Source organism: Mustela erminea, chromosome 11, assembly GCF_009829155.1.
Source record: "Mustela erminea isolate mMusErm1 chromosome 11, mMusErm1.Pri, whole genome shotgun sequence".
Classification (NCBI taxonomy): Eukaryota; Metazoa; Chordata; class Mammalia; order Carnivora; family Mustelidae; genus Mustela; species Mustela erminea.
The window spans coordinates 84,167,374-84,183,764 of record NC_045624.1 but is presented as its reverse complement, the minus strand read 5'-3'; the positions used below and the strand labels follow the sequence as shown (position 1 = coordinate 84,183,764).

General features: G+C 38.1%; 1 protein-coding gene across 8 annotated transcripts in view; it reads right to left on the bottom strand.

Moving 5' to 3' along the window:
• Positions 1 to 16,391, bottom strand: part of MAGI2 (membrane associated guanylate kinase, WW and PDZ domain containing 2) — a 1,338,391-nt gene that overhangs the window by 241,688 nt on the left and 1,080,312 nt on the right. The window lies entirely within an intron of this gene.

The following is a 16,391-nucleotide window of genomic DNA, read 5'->3' as shown; positions in this document are numbered from 1 at the left end:
TCAGAAAGAAAGGTTTGGAAGAATTTGGACCTTGAGGAAGCACACATTCTATGCTTCTTTTTCATCTTCATTTCCATCTTCAGTGCAATTCAGTTAATGGACTTTGCAAACTATTGAGAAGTGGTGGTCATAAGTTTTGTATGTAAAAGCCCCGTACACGGTTTTTTTGGTCTAAGTTGACGAGTCAACTGCTATTTTTCTTTTTCATGGAAGAGGAAACATGTTGCCCATTTATTTTCTCCATCTATAGTAAGATGTGTTTACAAAGGCTCCATGTATGCACAAGTAAAGGTCAAGAGAACTAGTTCTGGGATCAGGGACCCAGGTCCATATCCTGACTCTACTAATTAGCAGATATGTGATTGGGGCAAGTGACATGCCTACTTTGAGCCACCATTCCTCATTTGTAAAGTTATTGTGAGGATTAAATAAGATAATGCAGGGAAAGTGTTTGGTATTGTGTCTGACACATGGTGAGTGCCCAGTAAATGTGGACCACTACTAATATTACAATTGCCAAGCTCGGATAGAGGGGATTTGGGGCCCTGGCTTTCAAACAAGAGGCTGCCATAAACTCATCTTCTGATCTTAGATTAATTAATATTCCTGTAGATCTTCTTGAAAAAGGCATTAGTCCTCTCTCCCCAATGAATTATCGTAGAGTTACAGAAGCCCACTGGATAGAAGGTAACTTTAGGAAGTTAAAAATACCCTGAATATTAATTATTCATTATAAAATAAAAACTCTGAAAAACAATATTTCCTCCTTAAGATACAGTAAAAACACGCTTGAGATAATTGTTTAAAAATTTCAATTATGTATGAGTATCAATTTTATTTATAGAGAACTGTTCTATTATGAGTGGATATTTTTATTCTCACAAACCATAATATTTGAGAGTTGAACTTGCAAATTGGGATTGTGACTGACTACGCTGAGCAGTATATGAGGGATATAAAAGACATGTTTTCACAGACTGTCAAATGAGTAACTCAGCAGACGTTAATTTATTGGGGTAATTCTGAAGTGGGTAGAGTAAATGGCTAGGGATTTCATTCTGAGACATCCTTGCCCATCAGAATTGCAAACATCAAAAATGTAAAAACAGAGTTGAACTTTCAGAGTTAAATACTTTTTTAGCTTTTCTTAGGTGTCTGATATGAAATGATTACTTCACTCTATGCATTCTAAAATAAATAATTCTATGAATAAAACATTCTTGAGTAAAATACTTTCAACAACATAGACTCAGTTAACTAACATTCACTCCTCCCAAATGCTAGAGATCTGCTTGAAAGTGCTAAAGATATAAAGACAGAAAAGTCAAACAAACATTTTCTGGGATCCAGCTTAAGTGTGATTCTAGAAAATGTCACAGACGCCGTGATTGGTTAGATGGAACTTCACACTTCAATTATGTATATCAGAAAGGGTGTTGGTGTAATGGTGGATTTTGGAGCAGGACGAGGGTTGAGTTGGGATGAGCATCCTTTCTCTGGGACTGTGATTGTCAGCAGACCACGGCAAACGGGGACTCTCTGGCATCATTTTCAACGGGTCTGTTGAAGTAGCTGATCCAGACACACTTTTTTCTTTTCTCCCTGCCTCTTCTACTTTTAAAGTTAGGATCATCTATTTTACACATTCCAAGGTTGAGAGAATAATAAATACCGTGTACCACCGTCCAACTCAATGATGAGAACACTGAACATACGAGCTGTGGTCCCGGCTAGCACCTCTCTCCCACCTACTGCCCTCTCCAATCATAGTCACTGTCCTGCATTATTCACATGCATTTTGTTTCTATGACAATCTACGTACCTGTAAATAATGTCCCTAGGCAATATTTAATCCCTAAATAATAATATCTCCCAAAGATGGCTTTGCACATTTTAAAATCATTGTAAATGGTATATATATTAATCTTCTGTAATTTCCTTCCAAATGTATTTGTGATACTTATCTATTTTTACCTCTAGTTCATTAATTTTCATTGCAACAGATTATTTTCGAATGGCTATATCACTATTTTATTAATATTTGTCCATTATTATGTTAATAGATGCTTGGGTTCTTGTGAATTTTTGGCTACTAAAGATAATTCTGCTAATAATCTACTTCCATGGCCCTTGTGCACTTGCGGTGGAGTTTTTTCTGAGGTATGGACCTTGGAGTTGAATTGCTGGGCCAAGACCACATGCTTCTTCAACTTCGTTCTATCATGGCAAATGGCTAGCAAAATAGGTCAAATTGATTTACACTCCCATTTCTGGTATATCAGAATTTTCATTGCTCCCTATCTGATACAATACTTGGCATTCTCAGACTTAATTTTCATTGCTCTAATGGGTGTGATCACGGTTTTAATTTGTATTTCCCTGACTGCTAGTGAGGGTGAGCATCTTTTCATATGTTTATTGGCCATTTGGGTTTCCTCTTTAGTATACCTCATTTCCTCATTTTTACCTATTTGGCTAGTCCTTAAAATTTTTTTTTTTTTTTTTAAACAGATTGACTACTTTTCTGCCCATCTCCATTCTTGACCCAACATTTTTGGTAGGTTTGGGAGGCCGCATGGTACAGCTGACATTCCATGGGATAGGGCGTCAGAAAACTTTGGTCCGATTTCCAGCTCCATCACTTCCTAGCTGTGTGACTTTCAAAACTCACTTAAATCCTCTGTGACTCACATTCTTCACAATAATGAGGAACAATAATAATAGCAATGTATTGTTCTATGGGAAAAAACAAATGAGATTGTGCAGGTGACAAGGTCTGTAAGCTGCAAATTGTTATGCAAAGGATGACTGCTATTTTAGTAATTATTATCTGTCCTTGGTTATATCCTTCTATAAAAATCAGCACAGTCCCACCAGTTATTCCCACCACAGTCATAATCAAGGCTGAGTATGGGTTTCTGAGTGGGCAGATAAAAGACAGGAAGGCAACAAATGCCACTTTCCGCTAAGGTTTTCCCTAACTTTAAATACTGTTAACAAACTCCCCATCCCCCAAGCATGCTATGCCAGAAATTCATAGGAAAAAAAGAACTAAGCTCTCAAGGTTCCCTGCCAGGTCTAGAGAGTAGTTATTTGAATTATAGTGATTAATGTTATCTATTTTTGAGTTTTAATGTGATCTTGCTATTTAGAAACAGAATGAGAACTATTTGTGGTTCTTGTAAGACTGCCTTTTAAAATTTATGGATATTTTCCATTCAGAGCAATTTTTCAAGTCATCAAGCAAGCAGTGATAAAGCGGTATCTTTATGGAGCTATGCAGAAGCTTTCTGAATGTGAAAGATCCGTGGTCAGTTATCACAGGATTAAAACTAACAACTTGACAGTGCTCAACGGCTCACTTAAAAATATGTATATAGATGCCTAGACATTGTGTCATTCCACAACTGTAGATGGATTTGTAAGCAAACATTTGCCTGTTCAGATAGTACTAATTGGGTAGGATATTTATAGATTGTGCTGTATGAATGTCACTTATATGTTGTGAAATAAAAATATGAACCACCTGGTACATGCCAACTGATAGTGCCACGCCAAGTCTTAGGATAGACTGGGCTTCAGAATACAAAGAGAGAGACAGAGAGAGAGAGAGAGACATCATTAGGAAAACTGGCTCTAGCTCAAGCCCCGTTGGCCTATTTAAGAGGGAGAATTGGGAAAAAAGTCACTTGATCTCTCCCCCTCTCAATTTATTCTTTTATAAAATGGGAATTAAAATATCTCCTCCATTTCCTCTTTCACACGGCTACTGTGAGAATGAGATCATGCTTGTGAAAACACTTTTAATTTTACCAAGGAAGGGCTCTCCATAAAAATAAAATGGTGCATTTCTTTAGGAAGCCAAGCATACATTTTTAGTGCCATCTAGCCTGCAAGTTTACACTGTTTCCTGTGTGGCCATTTACTTTAGGCCCTATTGGGGCCAGATGTTTTGGGACCACTGACCTTGGGCATCTCGGTCAGATTTGGAGTGACTGATGAGCTTGGGGTCTCCAGCAGAGCTGGTCTCATAAGGACCCGATTCCCAATGAAGAGATTTCAAAGTGACAGTGAAGGAGAGTCAGGCTGATGAAGCAGAAGTTGAAAACTGCTGGCCTGTATGAAAGCACGTGCCAAGCTAACTGGTCTCTCTCTTAGTCATGGGAATCAAAATACACTACCGGATACCTCTTGGGTACTTCATTATTTTGGATAAAGCAGGGCACTTTTCATAAAGCACTGCTTCAAGTGCAGTTATTTTTATACTTCTTTCTTCTGCTCCCACATTTGTTGAGTCACGGTGGTGTGCAGAGGCTTCCTTTTTAGCCTCTCTCACTTACCTCCTGCTGTCTACCTTCATTAGCCACCATCTTGGACGAGACTAGAATTGCTCCCTTCACATTCCATTTTCATCCCGTAGCCTCCTCCATTAAGCTCAAACGACTCAACCTTTAGATGTGCTGGTTAACGCTCTTTACTAGCAGGCTTTCCAACTTATTTTTGTCTTCACCACCAGTAAATTCCCATTCTTGTGACGCCTGTTTCTTAACTGCTCACAATTTACAACTTGCTCCTTGCCTTTTACTTGAATTCTGCTATTCCTCTCCCCTCAGGGGCGCTTCCTTTCTGGGTGTAATTCCATCCCAAATGATTCATCCTTTCCTTCATTTTTTTCAAAAGATATCTCCTATTATTCCTGCTCCGATTGCTATAATCTCATGTTTGTCAGTACAAATTCACCTCTGACTTTATTCCTTTGTGGGAGTTTTCTACCTATTCCAAGTTACCTCCCACAAAATTTATAGAGTGATATTACTATGTTTGGAACTCTTCAGGTATTTAGAATATATTTGTATTGAATAAAGGACAGAAAGATTTAATCAGAGGAAAACTGGAATAGATTACATAGCTGACCTTGCTGCCTTTATTGTTTCAGAATTGTGTTTTTGCCAAGTCATCTACATTTTTTTGCTAAAAGAAAAAAAAAAAATCTCACCCACTACTCCCATCCCACCAATTACATGCACTCTACATTGAAAAATCAATATTTTTGGATGTTTGTCTCTAGCCAATAAGATTCAACTGACCTGTCATTCTTTTCTGAATCTTATGTTTATGTTTTTTATAATAATAATAATCATATAAATCTTATTGTAATAGGAAATTTTATTATAATACTGAATATTCATTCTCATTCTATTCTACAGTCCCCCCAAACATAATAAATTTTGACATATACTTGTGAGGGTGTGCTACTCAAGACTTCAATTAAATTGAAAATAACTGCCCTTAATATAGTTTATTCTCCAAAGGGAAGCATCGTGTTGTACCAGATGCACGAAGAGCCTTGAGTATTTCTCTCCAGACCTTTCTCACTTTGTGACATTGCGGAATGCCTAAGCAGAAATGCCAAAAACAAATACTCAGATTATGAAGGTATAAGAGGTAGGACAAAATGGCTTCATCAGAAGAGCCTTAGTTTATTAATTCTGATATGCTACCTTTTAAGTCACATTGCGAATGAAAATGAAGTGAATTGAGCCATAGCACTAAAAGAAGGTTCTGAGAATTTTTTTTTTTTTAACCTTCTAAAACCAAGTGTGGCCTATGGAGAGAGCACTGACTTGGGTGTCAAGAGATTTATGTCCTTATGCTAGGTATGTTAGTAATCAGTGCTGTCAACACATCTCTGGGTCTTATCCCTCATTTATTCATTAATTTATTCAACAAATATTTACTATACTCAACTACTACTTTGACTCAGGCACAGTGTTATAAAAAGAGAAGACTGAACCAGATGATCTATAAGGTAGTTTTTTTTACCCTGAAATTCTGACAAAGGCTCTGGATCTACCTCTTAGCTATGTCTGCAACAGGTTCTTTCCTTTCTTTTCCTATTTCCACCATCTGAGGTCAGGACCTTACCATCTATTGCAGGAACTTCTGCAACACTTTTTTTTAGCTGGCCTTCCTGATGTCATAGCAGAAAAGACAAGGGAAAGAGGAAAGGGAAGTTTAGTATACGACATGATACAGTGAGCCTGCGGGGGGTTATGGAGTTCCCTAATCCTACTCCATACAGACCTTTAGGAGTACATGGGATTCTTAATAAAAACCTCTCCTCGGGTATCATGCTTATCGAAATAAGTCAATCAGAGAAAGACAACTATCATATGATCTCCCTGATATGAGGAAGTGGAGATGCAACATGGGGGGTTAAGGGGGTAGGAGAAGAATAAATGAAACAAGATGGGATTGGGAGGGAGACAAACCATAAGTGACTCTTAAACTCACAAAACAAACTGAGGTTTGCTGGGGGGAGGGGGGGAGGGAGAAGGGGGTGGGATTATGGACATTGGGGGAGGGTATGTGCTTTGGTGAGTGCTGTGAAGTGTGTAAACCTGGTGATTCACAGACCTGTACCCCTGGGGATAAAAATACATTATATGTCTATTAAAAAACAACAACAACAAAAACAAAAACCCTCCTCTGGTCAGTATTGGCTCAGGAACCAAGAGAGTATAAGTATTGTGCTGGTCAAAGACATGAGTGTCACTGGCGGCAAAGCACTGGTCCTGCCTTCTACCTGCTTCCCTGGCAACTCATCTTCTCTATTTCCTGAGTTATTTTTCCTACTTAACATCCTTCAGTGCCTGTTCATAGACACAGAATAGAGTCCAAATAGTCTAGCACAGCATATAAGGCTCTTGGTCTATATTTTCATTAACTCCTGCCTCTTTCCAAACTAGTCTGTGCCTCAGTTGCCCAAGCTCACAGCCATGCCCCTGGATGTGCTCTGTTCTTTCCAACCTCCTGCTTCTCTCCAGCTTGTCCCCACTAACAAAGGCCTAGTTACCCTTGGAGATGGGTCTCACCTTTCTGACCTTCTTTCTGGCCACTTCCTATTGTTGACTATTAATTACTTCTCCCTGTGTGCTAGTCTTCCTGACAGCTTAGCTCGTCAACCCACTTACCCACACTAACAGCACCTCAAATACCTGTGATCATGGTGACTTAGAAAATTTAATACACATAATATTTATCTGGCATTTACAAACCTCAGCTTGCCTAGCTATATCAAATAGGCATTGTTACCTATACTTTATACATAGGAAAACCGAGCCTAGAAGTTACATAACTTCTCTGAAGTCACTCTGATAATTAGGTGAGATTTAAAAATCGAACTCCAGACTGCCACAGAAATGTTAAGAATTTACAACAGTCCAGGACATATGTTGACTCGAGGACTCTTTTGTGCACCTCAGATCCTATCAGGATGAACACTGGACAAAATATTAATCCTGAATATGAAAACAGAGAGATGAACTGCAACATTCTTTTGATTAGTTAAGTTAATGGAGGAAAGTGGTAAAGCCAATATTGCAAACAGGGGAATCCACCAATAATTCAGTGAAATTCCTGCAGCCCCCCAAAATAGGCTGCTTGGAAGGAGGCTTTGAGAAGGCTGAGGCAGAGCTGACAGGGCACCGCCACCCCCCAAACTCATGAACCATCCCGCAACATCAGCACTGGCATAAATTATTTCAATAGCCGTGTGATCTTGGACAAGCAATTTCACTTTCATCCATCTAGTTACTGTTCATGTAAAATGGAAAAGCCAGAAAAACATCATGTGGAAGGTGCAGCTTTAAGAGTATCTACATCTTGTGGGAATGTGGAGCGCTCTCCTATGAGGTAACTGGGAAACTTCTGTGGTGCCATTAAACAGGTAAGTGACAAGCTTCTGGGGGCCTGCCCCAGGGTTCCTTGATCTACAAAAGCAGCGAGTGATTACAACACCCTAACTGTGGGCAAAAGGATACCAAAATGTTGGCATAGCCCCTTATTTCCCAAAAGAATGAAATACTTCTTTTTTTTTTTTAATTTTTTTTTATGATTTTATTCGTTTATTTGACAGAGAGAGATTACAAGTAGGCAGAGAGGGAGCCAAAGAAAGAGGGGGAAGCAGACTCCCTGCTGAGCAGAAAGCCTGATGTAGGGCTTGATCCCAGGACTCTGAGATCATGACCTGAGCTGAAGGCAGAGGCTTTAACCCACTGAGCCACCCAGGTGCCCCAAGAATGAAAGACTTCTTAATCAAATTTTATAATTTCATTTCTGTGACCCGGTGCAGATGCCTAATTAAAAGCTTGGTTAAAAAAAAAAATTATGCCTAATCAGCACACATTCAACAATTATTCACTGGCAGATGTGAATTAGTCCAGCGATCTATTTACATTTCCTTTGTGTTTGGCATTGTGTGGTAAGATAAATTTAAATACTTGCATTTTACTTTGTTGGAAAGGAGAAAGAAAAGGAAATTTAAAGGCATTGATTATTTGCTGATTGGGCAAAGATGAAACAACAATTCAGTTAAAGCTATAAGTAAAGACGCAAAAAGAAAGCATAAAATACCATTTTCTGCAAAGCTTCAAAGAGCAGAGGCTTTTTAAATAGCTTGCTCACTTTAACTCAGTAACACGAAATGGTCAGTGAACCTGTCATTTCTCTAAAACAATATAATGAATTTTAAACAGAGAAAAGACAAATATGTTGTCAGAGGGATCCTATAAAATGAAGATGGGTTCTTGCATCTAAAGAGAGCTTATGATTTCACGGAAAGAAAAAAAAACAAAAGAATTAAAAAATATACTTTAAAACCTTGACAAAATGAAAGTTTATGAAAGTAAGGTAAAAATGGAGCGAGTCCTCGTCCTCTCCCGTGTGTTAGAGATACACACGAGGGCAAAAAGCATCGCACAATCACGCTCAACCACACACAACCCCCTCTGAAAATTCAAACACAGAAGTACCTTGTAGGGAAGAGTCATTTCATATGGACAGTAAGCAACTTGCATGCTTACTTTCAAATAGCGTTAAGGGTATTCCTGAATGAGCATGAGTCTTTTTTTACATAAATGGCTCCTTGGGGCCAATGCGGCAGGAGCATCCTATCTTCTGAACTTACTCTAACACAGTATCAAAAGGTTATAAAACCTCCCCTGGCACGACGGAGGACAGCTGGCTGGGGGGAGCCAGGAATGTGCGTGGACATGCTTTCCAACAGTTCACTCAACCCACAGCTGTGGACAGCCAGCCATTCTGACTGAGCAAGAAAAATGAGTAACCAGAAGAGACGGAAAGGCCTGGGACATCCATCTCATTGCGGACTGCTGCCTTCTGCCAAATGGTTTCAAAGGTTCGCGACCTGCCCGGTGGACGAACACATGCTTTTAAGAAGGTAGAAGCAGTGTTTTTTAGTCAAAGGAAAGTAGAATTTAGTTTTTGATACTGTGAAATTGACAGTAGAAGACGGGGGAAAATAACCTATTTCAAGACGCCAGATAACACTTTGCGACGTTATTCCCTTGAATTGCGCTTGGGAAAAAAAAACAAAAAACACAAAGAAAGAATATCTGCTCCAGGGTGAGCTGGGTGCTGTCTCCGGCATCCAGACTGAAGGTGGGGGATGTCTATTTTGGGGGGCTGTTCGGCCAAGGAAGCTCTCACCCCTAGATCTGTATCACCCTGTATAGTATTTCTGGAACGTGCTCTGGCTGGTGCTTTCGCTGGGAGCCAATCAACAATCCCTAACTGGTACTGGAACATTAGAGGCTGTTGATCTCCTCCTTTACTCCCCTCGTGTGAAAAACTGCAGAGCCCCTGCTGCTTTGCTGAAATGAGGGCTGCCAGAATATTTCTCCCATATGGACTTCTGAACTGCTGTAGCATTAAGCTGCCGAGCTTCATAAAATGGCTGGCAGAGAGAACGAATGCGCCATGCTAAAAATGCGAGTGTATGCTGCATACACACGGGTCCAAGGCTTGATGAGAGAGCCCTTCTAACTTGTTAAGAGGAAAACAGACTTGGCAGATGTGAGTCTTCACTGACAGACTTTGATCGTTCAAACTTGGACGCTTTTATTTCCAATTTCAGTTTCTGAAAGAGCAATATTTTATACAAGTATCAAGAAGTCAGTCTGCTCGTGGGGCCATATACACCAAAGATTGCCAATTAAAAATGCCTCTAACACATGGCAAAGGGGAGGAGAAAATTTTGTCTTGGCTGCACTAAACATTTGGCATCCAGAGAAAGATGGTTACTATCTCTTTGATTTATGTGGAGAGAAGGGGGAAATCAATATGGTATCTTCTAATATCAGACATCTAAGACTTCCTCCATTGGGTGTGAATCTCCCCATGACCCTCTCTGTGCCAGACGCTGTACCCAGACTCTTTTGCGGATGAACAATGTCACTAGTCCAGGAGTTTCAGGAAAATATGCAGCAATTGCCCTGCAGATAATGGGAGATTATTCTATTCTCAGATACAACAGACAAATGGCACAGAGAAAAACAATATAATCCCCTGCTGTTCCCAATGTTACAATTATTACACCATACTGAAATTGATTGGAATAAGTTAGCAGAGAATCGTCCTCAAAGATTTTATTGTATTTTTTTTTTTAAGATTTAATTATTTATTTTTGAGAAAGAGCCAGAGAATGAGTGTTCTCCTGAGGGCACATGATGGGTGGGGGAGGGGGGCAAAGGTAGAGGGAGAAGGAGAGAAGTGGCCTCCCTACGGAGTGTGGAACCTGACTGGGGCTTAATCCTGGGCTTGATCTCAAGCCGCTGAGATCATGACCTGAGTGGAAATCAAGAGTAGGACCTTTCCTCAAAGATTTTAAACTGTCCCTCCCTCTACCACCGCCACTGAACATACATCTACGTGAATAGATTCAGGTTTCTATGTTATTTTGCTCACTCAAGGTTACAATACATTTTATGTTCCAGTCAAATACAGTTAATGATAAAGTCAGAAACAATGAAAATTTCTTGCTTTCTAAACTCAAATCTAGTAATAATTTTATAATTATAGTGTTAGCACTTTACGTTATTTCGAGTTTTTGCAAGTCAGCGTAAAATGCAAGAATCATAAACCCACAGTCCCAGATTAATCAAATTAAAAGTAAAAGTTTTACAGAGCCTCTTGATTTTTTTGGTTCAGATAATGCAAAAACAGTCCATTGAATCCTTTCTACTGAAAAAATACAGTTTTTGAGGTCACAGAGCAATGACCAAATTCACTAATAATAATAGCTACTGTTTATGTGCTAAGAACAGTAAAACTTTGTGCCAAAAACTCTGCGAAGCCCATTAGGGATTTAATTTCATTTAATCTTTGAGATAACCTGATGGAGAATATTCTATCCCCATTTTGTAGAAGTGGTCGTAGCTTAAAGACACTAAGTACCGTGTTTGCAAAGTAGCAGAGCTGTGTCAATCTCCAGGTCTGGGGTTACCTTCAAGCCTGTGTGCTAACTATATGCATGCTTGGTTATATAAATTTATCAAATTTCAAGATTCATTTGATCTATTTATTTGGTACTTCTTCTTTTTTTTTTTTTTTTCCTTCTAAGATTTGTTTTATTTATTGTGGAGAGAGAGATTGAGCGTAGGCCTGAATGAGTGAGTGCTGGGGGAGGGGCAAAGGGGGAGGGAGACAAACAGATTCCCCCTGCTGCTGAGCACTTGCCCTGGGGGCTAGATCCCAGGAGCCAGAGATCCTGACCTGACCTGAAATCAAGAGTCAGAGCTGTTCAACCCACTGACCCACCCAGGAGCCCTGGCATTTCTTAAGACTTAGACTACAATTTAATCACTTGGAATTTTGTTTACCTAATTTCACATTTTGACTGCCTGCACTCAATAGCTATTTTGGCATAATGCAAACATACATGATATTTTATGATGACACATTAGTCTAGTTTTTATATACAACTTGTAGCCTGCATGAAGAAATCACCCAAATATAGAATTATCTATATTTGAATGGGCTAGTCAGCTGCCCAAGTGTAAAGGAAGTAAATCAGAACAAAAGACAGACAAAATAACAAGCAACAAAAGAGGACCATTGGGGGATATAACTTGGAGGTCATAAACATCTAATAAATACAGGAAAAAAAGAACAAAAATAGTTTAAGGCATTTTACGAGATGTTTAAGCTTTGAAGATCTGGCTTTCAAAAATCCCAAAAGACAGAACTAGTAGGAACAAGACTATGTATCCCAATTAACTGAAATTAGGATGGATAATTTGAATGGACCCAAGTATGGGTGGGGCAATTAGCTCATTAGCTGACATCTAGAACATAGGAAGCATATTTAGTTGTTGCTGCCTTTTTTTGGTACATTTTATTTTCTGTTTTAGTTACACAGACATGCTAACTTGTCTACATAAACAATAATCAATGATTGTTGAAGGCATGTAATTGTAAACCATTTCCATTTTGACTTCTACTCAGGAAACTGACACAGAGAAAGCATAAAGTTACACTTGATATCCATAATTACTGGCCTATGGAAGCAAGAGATCTAAGAATTTAGTCAATGAATAATACAAAAATACAGTCAGGAGATTATAAATATTTATTACTACATCAAAAATCTGCTAGTCAATCTTTCAATAATTCCTTCAGCCTAAAATACTTGAGTCAGGATATTGGAAAAAATATTAATTAAAATTCAGACTTAGCTCTGAAAGGATAAGAAATTGGAACTTTATCACAGATTTTCTGCTATGAACTGTCTTTATCTAATTTTTGTCTTAGTTTTATTTTTCCCTGTGGGTTTGATTACAGGTTCTTAAGTTTATTCATCTACTAAATATGCAATTATCATGTTAAATCTGACAAGACATTTACCTGCTTTGTGAAGAAAGATTAAAGCTAAGAGGCAGAATTTTGTTTTTTTTAATAAATGCAAAGCAAATACTAAAATAAACAGTACTTATTTCACTTAATTAAATATTTTTCTTTGTTCGGCCAAAATATTCTCATAGAGTCTTCACTAATTTTTTAAGTCAGAAAAGATGCACTAACACTATTTTTTAACAGTAACTTTACTAACTATGGTTGATTGACTCAGTATGTATAAAAGATAATTGTAGTTATGACATATCTTGTATATCCTGTGTATACAAAATATACATCTTTATTTTCAATACCTAACAAACTAGAGAAATACTTAAAATATTAACTTTGTTGTCTGTGAGAATGGTCATATCATTGGCGTGAGTAAAAATTCCTTGCAGGAGAGAAGGTAAGTAATGATTTGGTAAACGCTAGTGGAGAGGGGCACTTGTAAACCCAGAGGTGAGGGGCTAGAGATACAAATTTTGGAGTCAGGACCATAGAGACCAAGGCCCTAAGCTTTTACTTCCTAGTTTCTTTTGTTCTTTCTCTATGGATTTTGTATTTAAAATGATTTTTCAATCTCAATGCTTTCATTAAGCAGCAATTAATTAGTTCTTCTATTTTCACTAATTTAACTATTAATGAGAGTTTTTAATCAGCATGGATTAACCAGTGTCACATTAGGTTAATGTATTTTTAATCATAATATGACAATTTTGATGTTTTAGTATGCATGCAAAAATAAATAAATATTTAGTATGCATACAAAAATATGGGGTTACATGCTCTGGGAAGGGTCCAGCAGATACGAAGATGAGTCAGGTATAGTCCCTAGCCTGAAAATACTATTAACTATAACTCCAGCTGGCAAAACTAGCATATAGTTATCATGGATAAATGAATGATTTATTTCAGTATTTTGGTGAAATATTAAAAATAAGCAGTGCCCACTGAAGTATCAAACAAAACAAAATTTAAAGGAGAGAGAGAGAGAGAGAAATGTTTACCCTTTCTTTGTGGGTAATGTACAAAACAGCCATTCTTATTTCTCGTTGATCTAGTGGGTATCCAGTACAGGATCAACGCAGAGTAAGGGATCAAGAAAACTTGCTGAAGGCTAAGATTTGTAGCCATGCGTATCTTAAAAAAAGTATGAACTATCCAAAGAAGAGCTGTCTGAAAGCAAGTTTGGGAAATGGTGCTTGCTAGAGAGGGGCACTTCCAAGCAAGTACCAATTGAAGGAGGATGAAGATTGGGGTGGTGGTCAGTGACTGGGGCAGGGAACGTGACGGGGAGGTGATCTCACACTATTGTATGAGCTGACTTTCCTTTTTCACTTCTTTATACAGCATAAACCTTGCACAAAGTTATACTCTGAATTGATCACAGTTCTTCAGTTGTGGGATTATTTTTCCTAGTGACTCAGATTGTGGCATCACACATCTCAGTTAAACACAAAGATATAGATCATGTTGGGGCGCCTGGGTGGCTCAGTGGGTTAAGCCTCTGCCTCCAGCTCAGGTTATATCTCAGGATGCCTGGATCAAGCTCCTCATCAGGCTGTCTGCTCAGCAGGGAGCCTGCTTCCCTCCCCCCAACTCCTGCCTGCCTCTCTGCCTCCTTGTGATTTCTCTCTCAAATAAATAAATAAAATCTTAAAAAAAAAAAGATATAGATCATGTCAGAATATATTAGACTTGATACAGTCAAAAACTATTTGCCTAGGGGGTGGTTATAGCCATCCCAAGAGGATAGACTGGTTTGTCTGATCTATGGCTTTGTGGGTAAGTGTGGCAAACCATGCTGGGTACTGTGTGTGTGTGTGTGTGTGTGTGTGTGCGCGCGCGCGCGCGCACAGACTTGTATTTGAATTCTTCTCTTATTCTCTCAGGGTTTTAGACACAATTTTATTTTGCTTTCTGTTAAATGTTACACATTTATTGCACTGTGCCACTGAGACATAATTTAATGTTGGGTTAAACATTTGGTTATTTTCAGGTGAAAGATGAAAAAATAATTGTTCTTCAGTTTTAGCATGCAGAAAAGGTTATATTTTTAATCAACTTCCCCTATTTATGGTCTACTAATGTGAATTAAATACACTAAATAGCCATTGGCTTTTAAAATATCCCTTTAACTGAGGTCTTCTGGGTTACTCTGCTGGAAAAGATTTATTGCTTTTAGGACTACTGCAGATACTATGAACTATAGCAGTAACCACTTTGGAATAGACATGAATTCTGTAGGAGACGCTGATCCATGATTTAATCAATCATCTGAGTAAAACTCAAGCTAGATCATGATTCTATAAAAGAATTGCATTGCCATTCTCTCCCCTGTGAGCTTGGAGGGTATTGCTTTTATAAAATTTAAAACATCCTTTCAGAAAAATACAAAATTTAAAGTCATTTATCACAGACATGACATGCTAATGAGGACGTTTTAAAGCAGTGGTCAGGCAACTCAACCACCAGGCACTTCATAATTTATAGGTATATTTTATTTATTCAGGTTAATAAAGGATGTGTTTGACATATTATCAGACTGACCTTGTTTCTTGGCAAATACTGTCTTCGAGTCTCTGGAGCTAATTCCATTGCCAGCCATTCCTTTCAAGGGCGGCTTGTTATTATTCTCTTGGGAACAATTAACAGACTGTCGTACAGAATAACATGTACTTTGTTCTGAAATTCTTTATTGAAAAAGGCCCCCAAAATAAAGTGGTTTCAAACTTTGACTCTTCAGACTCTTAATGTGAGAACTTTTTTCTGTACTTACATTTTAGAATGTTCAAATATTATGCCAACACACTGGGCTAAGGAAATAATTTTAAGAGGAAATATAGATCAATATCTTAAAGCTAGGTTTCAGCTTAACCTTCTACGTTATTTCCCTTGATGTCTACTTTGCTAGATAATGAGATGTGATGCTCAATTTGATATAAGCATTGGTCAAATCATTGTAAAAGATACATTTTCATTTAATATTTGGAAATTAGTAAGGTTGCAAATCAAACAGAGGTATTATAGATTCCCACCCCCCCTTTTTTTTTTAATCAACAAGGCTTAAAATCGACAGGATTTTCTAGCTAAATATTCTAATTGATCTAGCTTTATCAGATCATTTTGCATTATTTTATTTTAGAATACAATTTCATTCAGGACATAAGAGCCCGTTAAAGGGATTCTATAAAATGAATTTGTTTAGTACTTCGGCACAGAGGCTGATTAGGAATTGTATACAGAAAATTATATATCACAAAGTCTAAGTATAGTCTAAGGCAAGGGTCAGCAAACTTTCTTCTGGAAAGAGCCAGAGAGTAAATACTTTTGGTTTAAAGGCTGTATGATCTCTGTAGCAACTACTCAGCTCTGCCATTATAGCACAAAACCAGTCACAGACAACACGTGAATGAATGAGTTTGGCTGTTGCAATAAAACTTTATTTACAAAGCCAGGCAGTGGGCCAGATTTGCCCAGGTTGTCATAGTTTGCCAACCTTTGACCTAAGGGTAGGTCACGGCACAATATATAACATTGCTCATGAGGCTTTGGAAAGAATTTAGAGATCCCAGGTGGTATCAGAACCAAGAGGGGTAAATTAAAGTTAGAGTGTGTCAGCCACCAAATGAGTTTAAGTCATAAGGACACTAATTATAAAGTTGTCCCAGCACCATAATGTATACGCTTTATAG